The following is an 11,598-nucleotide window of genomic DNA, read 5'->3' as shown; positions in this document are numbered from 1 at the left end:
TCCTTTTAAGGTTGACTTTCTGCTATTAGCAGCTATCACTACAACTTCCCAGTAAGTTTTCTCATTGATCTCTCCTGTTCCTTGTATGCTCCTAACAAATGGGGACTTCGAGGTCATTATTTACACTTAGATAACTGCTGGAGAGCACAGAGAGAAGGTTTTAGTTTCCTAGGGCTGCTGTAACAAGACACCACAAAGTGGGTGGCTTAAAAAAACAAAATTTTATTCTCTCAAAGTTCTGGAGGCTAGAGTCCAAAATCAAGGCACATCACGGCCACAATTCCTCTGAAGACCCTAGGCGAGAATCTTTTCTTGCCTCTTCCATTTTCTGGTAGCTCCAGGTGTTCTTGGGTTTTGGCAGTGTAACCTCAAACTCTGCCTCCATTTACATGGTCTTCCCTCTGTGTGTGTCTGTCTGTTCTCTCCTCTTCTTACAAGAACACCAGTCATCGGATTTAGGGCCTACCTTAAATCCAACATGATTTCATCTCAAGATCCTTAACTAGTAACATCTGCAAAGACTGCATTTCTCAGTAGTGTTACATTCTGAGGTCCCAGGTAGACCTGAAATTTTAGAGGACACTATTTAACCTACTATAGAGACTAACTTTATTTTATTGTAAAGTATCTATGGAAGGCTTATATACTTGCTCATTTATTAATCCTTTCTCCTATCTGTAGTTGACAAAGTTTATCTTAAGCATTTATAGAATACTTGTTGCCTTCTCACCTTGGTATTGTTTATGTATTTAATTAAATTATGAGTCATTCTCTTTCATACTATTTTAAACTATTGAAACTGAAGCTGGACTTGAGGCAAAAAGTAGGTATACTAGGTTACATTTACTCCACAGATATAGATAGTGCAAAATTTAAAAACTGACATTGGTATCATTCAGCTTTTCTGTGAATCGTCTGTGCTGAGATACCAAATATACTTTTATAGTCCATAGTACCTTCAGATAACTTTACTCATGACCTAAAAAATGAATTACAGAAGTTTTTGATGGTGATCTTCAGATACTATAAGCCAAGTATGCACTTGAAATTTAGTGTCATAAAGTAACAGAAGCATTGTGCTAGATGATTGCTTATTGAAACCATGAGATAATTTCTCTTTATTTAGCATTTGCGGGGTCTTTATTAGAGAATTATAAATCTGGCTATATAAAAAAAATACACATCCATTAAGTGATCACTGGAAGTCATGAGAATCCAGGATCAGATTGAAAAGGCAAGGCTCAGCTCAGAACGGTCAGTTTCTAACTTTATGTAGCCAGTAAGTTTCTGAGACGGAATTTAAACTCAGCTCTGCCCAACTGAAACACCTGTATTCTTTCTACTTTTCCCAAGTTCTTCTCAAGCTGTCGAAAATGCTTTCTTCTTATAAATAAGGAACAGACTGCTATTAGAATGAGGGTGGACAGAGGGAGCAGAGTGAAGCAGAGCCATTCCTAAAAGAATTGGAATGGAATTGGAAGCACCTGTTGGTCCTTTCCACCTCATGATTATGGGATATTACAGGTGTGTTTCCTTTAAGAATACTCAATATACCAACAATTTTAATTTTAAAAATAGATAATTAGTAGAGTAATTATATGAATTATGACAGGTCTTATCTACTAAACAGTTCCTTAAACTTGCAGCTCTTCTGGTGTACTTCGGTTCTGATAATACAGAATTAATTGTATGCTCACAGGACAGAAAAAATTAGAAGTAAGAATTCTGAGGAAATAATGCTTGAACTAAGAGCTGAATAATATGAAGGAGCCAGTCAAAGGAAGATCTGGAGTACAAGAAATTCAATCTCTGTATTCTTACAGGTTGCTCAGGGTTTTGTCCACTAGGTATGCATGTATTAGAATGTCGTGTTTTTTAGCTATTAACAATATACAGTTAGGAGGTCTGCTCCACTTGACTCTCCTCTTTATCCTGATAGTAAACACATTAATAATAAGCATTTAGGAATGGATTAAAGATCCTTAGCTGTGACTCTCTACAAATTTACAGACTTGTTATTTGTGAAAGCCAATTATTTTGGCCACAAAGAGAGTGACTGAATTCATTGCTACTCTTAGCTGTCCTTATCAATTCTATTGCCCACTCTGTGCCAAGGACTGGTAGAGAAGCCACAGGGATTCTTGAACCATCATTTATCTCTTTGGAAAATTATCTTTTCTAGGGGTACTATCTTCCCTTTTCCTATTTTTCTGTATATCAAGACTGTAAATGAAAATGGAAGGTCAACCTGATTATCTTTAGATTTTTTTTTTTTTTTAAGTAGTAGTCTCATAGTAGGCCACAGTTTAACACTGAGCTTTTTTAGGAATATGTAGTTATATTTCCATTTGAATTGAGCTGAGGAAATCTGTTCTTCTCATCTCTACTTTCATTCTGCAGCAGATATTTCTCCAAATGCTTCATTCAAAATTAAATTGTTTATCCATAACTAGACAAGGACATGTGGTGGTAAATTATTGAAATTGATGAGATTTGATTGAATTTTCCTGAGTTTAATGTGTCTAATCAACATTGCACTCACGGCATTATTATTTTCCTATGACTTGCCGCTATAACAGATGACAGTATTACCATGACCCAGGTTGATACTATATGAAAAAACGCACAAGAAAGTAGATAATCCACAGTGAGCATTTGAAAAACAGAGACAAATAACATTTTCAAGAATGGTTATGTTTTTAGATGAGAGGGTTTAAAAAATTTTTTTTCACTAGAGTAATCTAGAGTAAATCACTGGAGTAAATTTCTCAATATAATTTTTGATAGGCTTTACCTACATTTTAATTTATAAACCAAATTATGAGGTGATTGATAACAAACACTGTTATCAGTTATGCCATTGAATCTTACCAAGGAATTTTCCATGGTTCTGTTCTTATCACAATAATGGGAACCACAAATGGAACAAAGAACTACTTTCTTTTTCAGAAATACCATAGTGTACAATTTACTCTATGTAACTTAGGTGATCATATAATTTGTCATCCAAACCGTAACTGAGAGATTTTGCTTTTAAAGACAACTATCCAAGTGACAAGAATATTAAGTCACAATGAAAGGAGGTCATTATCGGACTGAAGCCTCAAGTACCATAGATTAAAAGATACAGAGTACTTCTTATAACTTGTGAGCATGTACTATAATGTTATAGAATATCAGAAACTTTTAAAGAGTTCTTGTCACAATATATACCTGAATTATAAACCATTTTTGACATTTTATTCTACACAAGTTGTATATTTGAGAGCACATATCAAGAATAGATTCAAGAAAACTCCTGGGCCAAGGCTAGAAGTTGGCAGTAAGTATATAAGAAATACATTTTTAATCAGCCTTATTTGGCATATTTCAATACTTTGGCAGAACTAAACAGTTGAGATCCAGAAGCACTATTTGTACAGTGAGTATAGTATTTAAAATAATATTTAGTTTATTCATTTTTTCAAAATTTTCAGTGTATATTTTGTTTTCTATTGTCATAATGACATTACTACAGTCTGTCTACAAAGTACCAAAAGCTATTTGTTAATTGTAGTAGCTGTAGATGTTCTCAATAGATATTTAAGTCTCAAACATATTTTACCAGTATTCTGTATTGGATTATTAAGACATAAAAGTATAAGCCATTAGAACTATAAGATAATTTACATGTGATTTTTAAGTGTAATTCAGTTATTTTACAGATGGAGAAATGGAAACAGTTGGATTGGTCTAGACAAGTACAAAGTAAGAAATTGAGCAATGCAGTACTCTTTACTTCCATTTAGTGCACTTTTCACCATTTACTACTACACTGAACACTTTTTTCTTTTGGCGATTTTTATTTTTAAAATGCATGCACATGATAAAAAAAAGTTTAAAAATAAAATGGTACACAAGGATAAACAGATTCAAGTGTATTCATATACAGAAATGTGCCTATTAACTGCACTTTAAAACCAGAGAGGGAATCCTACTGTTCAAGGGTTTTTTTGTATTTTTTTATTTTAATACTGTATCTTAGAGATTTTATCGTATTTATCATAATATATTTTGCTGTATCATCTCCTTTTAATTGCTGCCTAATATTTCCATTTTATGGATGTAACAATATGTATTTACTACCTAATTTATAGACATTTGGTTATTTCCAATTTGTTTGCTATTGAAAAATATTGCAATAAATAGCCTTCGAAATATATCTTGTGCTTATTTAAATATACATATAATTTCCTAGATATATTTATATAATTAAAATTTTGATAGCTATTAAAAATTTTTCTTCAAAAATATTCTTCTAATATATACATCTAACAATAGTATGTGAGAATTCCTGCTTTCCCACAGCCTCACCAGTACTGGGTTTTAACAATTTTTTTCTAAGCTGAAAAGTGAAAATGATTTTTTTTTTCATTGTTTTGAATTGCAATTCTTTATTTATGAGTTAGATTAAATGACATTTAAAAATTTTACCAGCCATTTGTATTATTTTTCTGTGAAGTGGCTGTAAATACTTTTTAATTTTTTTCTATAAAGTTTTTTTCCTAAGTCTTTTAATTCGTGTAATCTCTTTGCATATTATGAAAAAATAACATTTTTTGTATAACAAGTGTTAAAATATCTCTTAGTTTTAAATTGCTTTTTTACTTTTACTCTGGTCTTCTATGTAACTGCACGAATCAGTCATTTCTTTTATGATATAGAAAACTCATATCAAAAGAATTAGCCATATTTTCTTCTAGTACATTTGTGATTTAATTTTTTAATATTTATACCTGTAATTCAACAAAAAATTATTTGTGTATACCATATATATATTTATTAGCACTTATTTCTGAAATGAAAAAGAACAGTTTTATCATTTGAAATAAAAGAATCACTTTTTTTTATCCCATAAACTCCTTAGAAAGGCAGAGATCAGCATTAAGGTAAAAAAAAAAGTGCTGGAATGAGAACTAAAATGTCAAAATTGACGTATTTTTCTTTATCAATCAATGATGTCTTTTGTTTATGAATAGAAAAATTCCAAGAAACTTTTTCACTTATGAGAATAAATTATTATATTTTAATAATCTAAGCAATGATTAAATCAGTGAAAGCATCATAGAATAAATCAAACCCCTAGCGAGATACTTTTAACTTCAATTCCAGTTCATATGCTAATGTCTTAATTTTAGTTACTTAAGAGAAGCTCTTACTTATCAGTAAGACCCTATAACTGTACAAATAAAGTCAAAACGTGAACATCGTAATTTAAGCAGGATGCGGTAGCCAGGTGATGAACAGATATATTTGTACCTTGAAAAGTTCACTTCAAGTCATCATCATTACTAAAAAGCAATTACTTTGTATGCTTTTTCTAAGCTTAAAAAGCAGCTTGGAGACTCTAAGGGTTCTCATGACTGACATCTTTGTAAGGTTTGTAAATATGTAAATGATCCATTCAGTTACAAAACTTGAATATTTAGCAATAAAAGAACATTTTTGAGTTTAACATTTATTATATTATGACTGGCATTGATAAGGAGAGAAGTAAAGACAGGTGAAATGTGAAGAAATTTAAGTGGGGGAGAGGAATCAGTAAATGTAATTTAACTTTTTCCTTTATACCCTTTATTTTTAATAGGATATTTATTTTTCTACCATAAAAGTAATATACCATCATGGTAAAACTATTTAGAAAACACAAAAATGCAGAAAGAGGGCAATATTACTATTACCACTCAGAAAAGAGTCATCAACGCTATGATGTGTGTATGTATGTGTACATGCAAAAACATAGGAAAGATTATACTCTATGCATGACTGTGGATTCTGATTTTTCAACTAGCAATTTATTAAGAACACTTGTTTATGTTAATAATTTTTCTGTGGCATGATTTTTTTATTGATTATATAGTATTCCATACAACAAATGTATTATAATAATTTAGCCAATCTGTTTTTCTCGGACATGTAAGTTGCTTCCAGTTTTTCTCTATTAAAAATAATTTATGATGAATATCATTGTTCACACATTTTTATGAACATCTCTGATTATGTTTGTAAGATAAATTACTATACGTAGAATAGTTGAGTCAAAGATAAATGCATTTTTCAAGTTTCTGATGCATTTAGCTATAGCACTACACATTACTGTGCCTTTACCAGCAGTCTCTCAAAGTGTCTGTTTGCTCATATCCTCATCAGTTCTTGGTATCTAACATTATATGGCTCAAAGAAACTCTGTCAGTGGTCTAGGAAGGATGGGCACAAAGAGGTGGGACGAGGTCAAGCATTGGTAAGTGATGTTTTTGTCTAAGAGATCTTGCAGGCTGCCACAGACTATGGGGATCAGTTTTCTCCAAAGCAACCTTCCATTTTCAGAGGCGGCTCAGACTCTGGATGTTAAGTTGGCACAATTCAAATATCCCTATTTGTTTTGAGGCAGTGGCCTGACCCTTCAGGAATATCCCATTGAGACCACTTACTCATACTAATCATTGCACACAGAAAATACATAAAAGATTTATATTCATCATTCAATATATTTTGCTACTCAAGTGTCATGAAACATTCAGGGTATATTAACTGGCAAATGCACACCTGGAGTATGTTGCTTCGCTTTAGAAACTGCTAATTTAAAAAAATCAAATATTTAATTTTGAGGAAAAAAATCAGTTTTGGATTTTGAGCATATATATCATCTTTCATTTTGGCCCAATTAACCCAGCAGGTGTGTGCAAATTAGGTCACTACTTTGTCACCGTGGTAACATGCTTTGGGGAGGTGGATCTTAACCACCTCCAGCACAGGTGATGTTGGCTGAGTTAGTGTTAAGAGATGCTTTACAAACAAACAAGGCAGAATTTAATATGTTAGAGTGTAGAATATAGGTCTGATACCAGAGACCAACAGATTAGTCTATGACATGAAAATAAGTGCAGTACCACCTCAAATATATATTAACAAGAGAGATCTAATGAGCCTTAGAAATAGAACTTTAGTGTAAAATTTATAATCTCTGAAAGGACAGTAAAACTTAGAATCGTTCATGAGGCGATTATCTCATTCCCTGATTGAGCAAGGAGTTTGGGGGTTGGGGTCAGGTTACCTGGAATTTAAGAATATTTTTAGAGCTAGACTGTGGTTTTCAGAGGGTCAACTTCTTCCTGCCTTCTCATTCTAGTAACTAGAATCTAGTTAATCCAAAGGTTTTTAAAAATACACTGTCTAATCATTTCTTTTAAGTGCTATTTTTGTTCATTATTCATAATTGCTTATGGGTTAAGAAGTTGGCAGACTTGGTCTATGCCAGCACTCTAGCTTGAATATAAGTCTCTAACTCAGGCTTCTTCTCACCAGGTGGAAAATCAGACATGTTTCAAGATCGCTGGTAGAAACTGTACAATCTGTTTGGCTGCTGCAGGTTCCAAATCATGTGGGCATTCTGCAGCCCCACAGAGTTGTAGAATTTCCTCACTTATCACTGACAAGTACACACCTCTTTTGGTCATTAAAATTGTAAATCTGAATTATTGGATGAGGAAAACAGGCCAAATTAATGATATTAAATATATTTCTAAGGAAGTACATCTCCCATGACGACTTGTAGCACCCAGTCACAGACGATATTTAAATCAGTCCTGTGGGGCCAATTCATATGTGGCTCTATGTTTTTTATTTTGTCCTAGTGTCCCTCCTTATATTTGTATTATTTGTCGTAATTTTCAAGCATTTTTGTATATCATATTTCATTTTTATGATATTTTACACATGGCATTTCAGAAACTTGAATCCCTCTAGTGTTTATTTTCAGTTGGTTGTGACCACAGCTTTATTATTTATTTCATGTGTTTTCAGTAGTTAATATTTACAAAACACTGAACAAACTCTTCAAGATTCCTTTCCATAATCTCCCCCTCCATGTGTCCATGTGTTAAGGATGAGAGGTACAGAGAAGAGTCATAGTGATTTATCCTGTGTCACAGATCATGTGAATTCACTTTTTATAGGAGAATCGAGGTCCCCTGGCTGGTTTGCAGGGTTTTTTTTTTTTTTTTTTAAATCTTTTAAGAGTCTTCCAGGTTTGGAGACTTACAAATGCATAGCATTGCTAAGTGGAGAAACGGTTGACGCAAAGTACTTTTTTAACCTCTAAATTCTCTTTCACCATATACTCCCTACCTATGTCCAAGTCTTCCTTCCCTCTCTACTCCCTAGGGGACACCGAAAACCATTTCTTTTGAAGAGCTGATTCATAACGTAAAGACTAGAAGTTTCAGTAAAATCTACTAATTTCCTACGGGTAAAGGTATGTGCATTGTTCGCTGGAGAACAGTATGCCGTATTCTACCCTGTCTGTTCTGGGGAACAAGGCAGGTGGCAGCACATATTAGCATCAAAACAGCTTTATCAGAGTAGAACCCCAGGTTGTTTTATGAAATAGACTTGAAACAAAAATATGTGAAGGAATTGAATCCATCAAATCTAATAAAGGAAATTGTGGTAAATTCAGGTAACTTGGATCCCTGAATTGTAGTAACCAAGCTGGAGAGGAAATGGGCAGTTAAGCAAAATAGCACTGTATCTTTCTTTCATTGTTTGATGAAATAATTTTTGCCCCTTTTAACTGGTATATTAAAAAGAAAAAAAAAACAGAGCTTGGTATATCTGAAACAAAGAGCTTACGCAGTCACCAAGCTGGTTGGTTTTTATACCTTCCTTTACTGAGTATTGTCCTTCAGTACAATACAGAGCCATTTCTTTGTTCTCACAAGCTAGCAGTTAAATTGTATGTAAATGTATGCAAATTAGATGCTGTCTAATAAAGAGAGTCATTAGATGGAAGAAATATTTAGTTTAGGAAAAAAAAGCAGGTGTATTGTGTAAAAGAAAATGTAAGGCTACAAAAAAGCCCAAACTTTTGTGGACAGTTACAGAAAAAATTATTAAAATAGATTTTTAAAAGACTTACGTCTTCCTGACCTTTCCTTTGTGCTTATATATATGTGTGTGTTTTTTAAATATTTACATATAAAACTAGAGGATTGGCTTCTTTCCCAGAATTACTGGAAGCACCTTCACCAGGAACATTTGGACTTGAATAATCTCCACAGCAGCATTTTCTTTCTTGAATTAAATGAATTGTAAAATGGATGATTGGCCCAGAAACACTGCTTATTTGGGTTCCTCCCTTTAGGTCAATAGAGGCTTAGTGGTTTCATTTTGGGTATCTTGCAAATTGATCACCTTGGCTACTTTAAGGTACCCCTTTCACACCCCTTCGCCCAACCTTCTTAAAAGCTACAGTAGGCCCCTTAAAAGACATGTAGACTATAAGCTCCTTGAGAGGAACCAACAGTTCCTTTTGAACTTGATCAATGCTGTATTAAATATTTAGCACAGTACATAGCACTTACTAGGCACTCACACTTATTTTTGTATGATTAAGTGAATGATTGAGTGACTAAATGAAACATAATTCCACATACATTAAACATTTTAAGGATCAGTAAAGTGGTTATGGGTGTGTCAAATACTGTTGGAGTCCCCAGCAAACAGTGAAGCAATTCCTCAGGTTTGTAGATAGCAGTTATATGCTAAGCGCACAGTGAAAAAATACGTTGCTGTCTAGTGTCCGCAAGACAACTGTAACAAATGCGTTGAGTGCTCAGCCTGTGCAGCTATTCTAGGGTAAAGATGAACAGGCATAGTAGTTTTTCCCTAGGAGCTCCTGGTCTTCTAGAGAAATCAGACCTACACACTTAATACATAACAAAGTGTACAAAGTAGAGTTGCAGATAAAATATTATGGGAGCATGAGAGAAATTCTTTTCTTAAGGAAAAGTGGAACTGAACTAAACCTTGAAGGTCGTAAGGAGCAGATGGTTGGCTATGGTGGGATGGAGAAAAGCAGAACTGCAGAATTCTCTAATTTGCAGTCCCAAATTAATAGAAATATACTAGAATTTCCTCTCTTACGAACTTCCAGCAATAGCTTGATTTTAACTTCTGTGGAAACATAAATGAGGGCTGCGATAGATACAATAATGACTAAAGTTAAATTATAACTCTAAGTCAAAATTTTAATCACATTCAGCCATTGAGTAGGAAATAATGTAAAGTACGCAAAAGACTTTATAATTTTTCAATTCTATGCCATTAAAAATATAAATTTTTATTATTCATAATGTGTAAGGTTATCTGTGGTATGAAATAAAATTAAGGGGATAAAAAGTTTAGGGACCTAGAATGGAATATCTTGTATATGTGTAGTGTCTTATGGTTTACAAAGTATCTTCCTAAATTACTTGAAGTTGCATAACTGATATTATTATTTCCACTTTGCAGGTGAGGGAACTGAAGTTCTGAGAAGTTAAATGACTTAGCCAAGGTCACACAGAAAATGTCAGAGTTTGGTTTTCTGGACAGTTTGTCTGGTTCTTTCCATATACCTCATTATCATCCAGAAACAATTCATGAGATAATTACATAGCTATAGAAAAAGCAGATCTTGGTTCCAATTTTATTCCAGATATTTTTTACTGATTTGGTTTTATAGCCACATTTTCTCCATTTTGGCATGGGTAAAATATGCAGGACTGAAACTGAGGGAGATATGCATGGGCAAGAAGAGCTTATTTTGATAACTGATATGGATATGAAAATCATAATGGGTCTATGGATTGAAAGCTTTTTAATTTATTTTCTTGACTTTTGAGTTAAAGAACAGGTTTCAATGTGAAGGTGCAAAATATGCTGCATTGAACTTATCTTGGAGGTAACCAAAGGGCTGGGGGACTAACAGCTTTTGATATTACTTAGTGCTTATTATTGTTATTATTATTATTTCTTTTTAATTATGCAAAGTGCTAATCAGTTTGATTATGCACAGTGCTAATCAGGTTAATTATGCAAAGTGCTAATCAGTTCTTCTTGAAGCACACGAGGAGAGCAGAGGTGCTGGCGGTGAACGGCGTAGTTAGATGGGGGTAGTCACGGCAGTCATTCCTTATTAAGATAGGCGTAGGCAAGATAGCAAGGGGGATTTATCCGTAAAAATAAAGAGGAAAGGAAAGAGAACGATGAGCGCGCGAAAGGGTGTGGTCTTGGCAGGACAGTGCTTACGCATAGAAAGCTGTTTTCCTCCCTGTTGCATGGTTTGGTTGGATAGTCTCTGCTGTATTTTGAAGGCACTCATTTGAAGCCAAAAAGACTGCAGAGGGAAAGAAACAGAGTATTGTATAGCTAGACAAGTTGTCAAAACAACTTATTGTAGTTGGCAAGCACCAATTCCTGGGAGGACAGTAGAGGAAGTAGAATCTAATAGACCTATACATGAAAGAGGACATCAATAGAAAGAATTGAAAAATTAAGGGAGTGCCATTCTGATAAAATAAACAGGGCCATCTCACCACGGCATTGTTATTGGGTTGGTCGTCTGTGTAGCAGATTTCCTGAGGTGAACTGAGGGCTTCTTGGTGCAGGCAGTGGTCTCTGTCGAGAGTGGCGATGATGACGAATGTGACAATAAGGGTATTATGTAATAGCTCCTAGTTGGGTCAGTGTTGTTGCTGCTGAAATCAAAGTGAATTTTAATATTAACTTGCAGGTCTG

The sequence above is a fragment of the Pteropus alecto genome, unplaced genomic scaffold (genome assembly GCF_000325575.1).
Source record: "Pteropus alecto unplaced genomic scaffold, ASM32557v1 scaffold270, whole genome shotgun sequence".
Taxonomy (NCBI): domain Eukaryota; kingdom Metazoa; phylum Chordata; class Mammalia; order Chiroptera; family Pteropodidae; genus Pteropus; species Pteropus alecto.
This window is presented reverse-complemented; position numbering follows the sequence as displayed.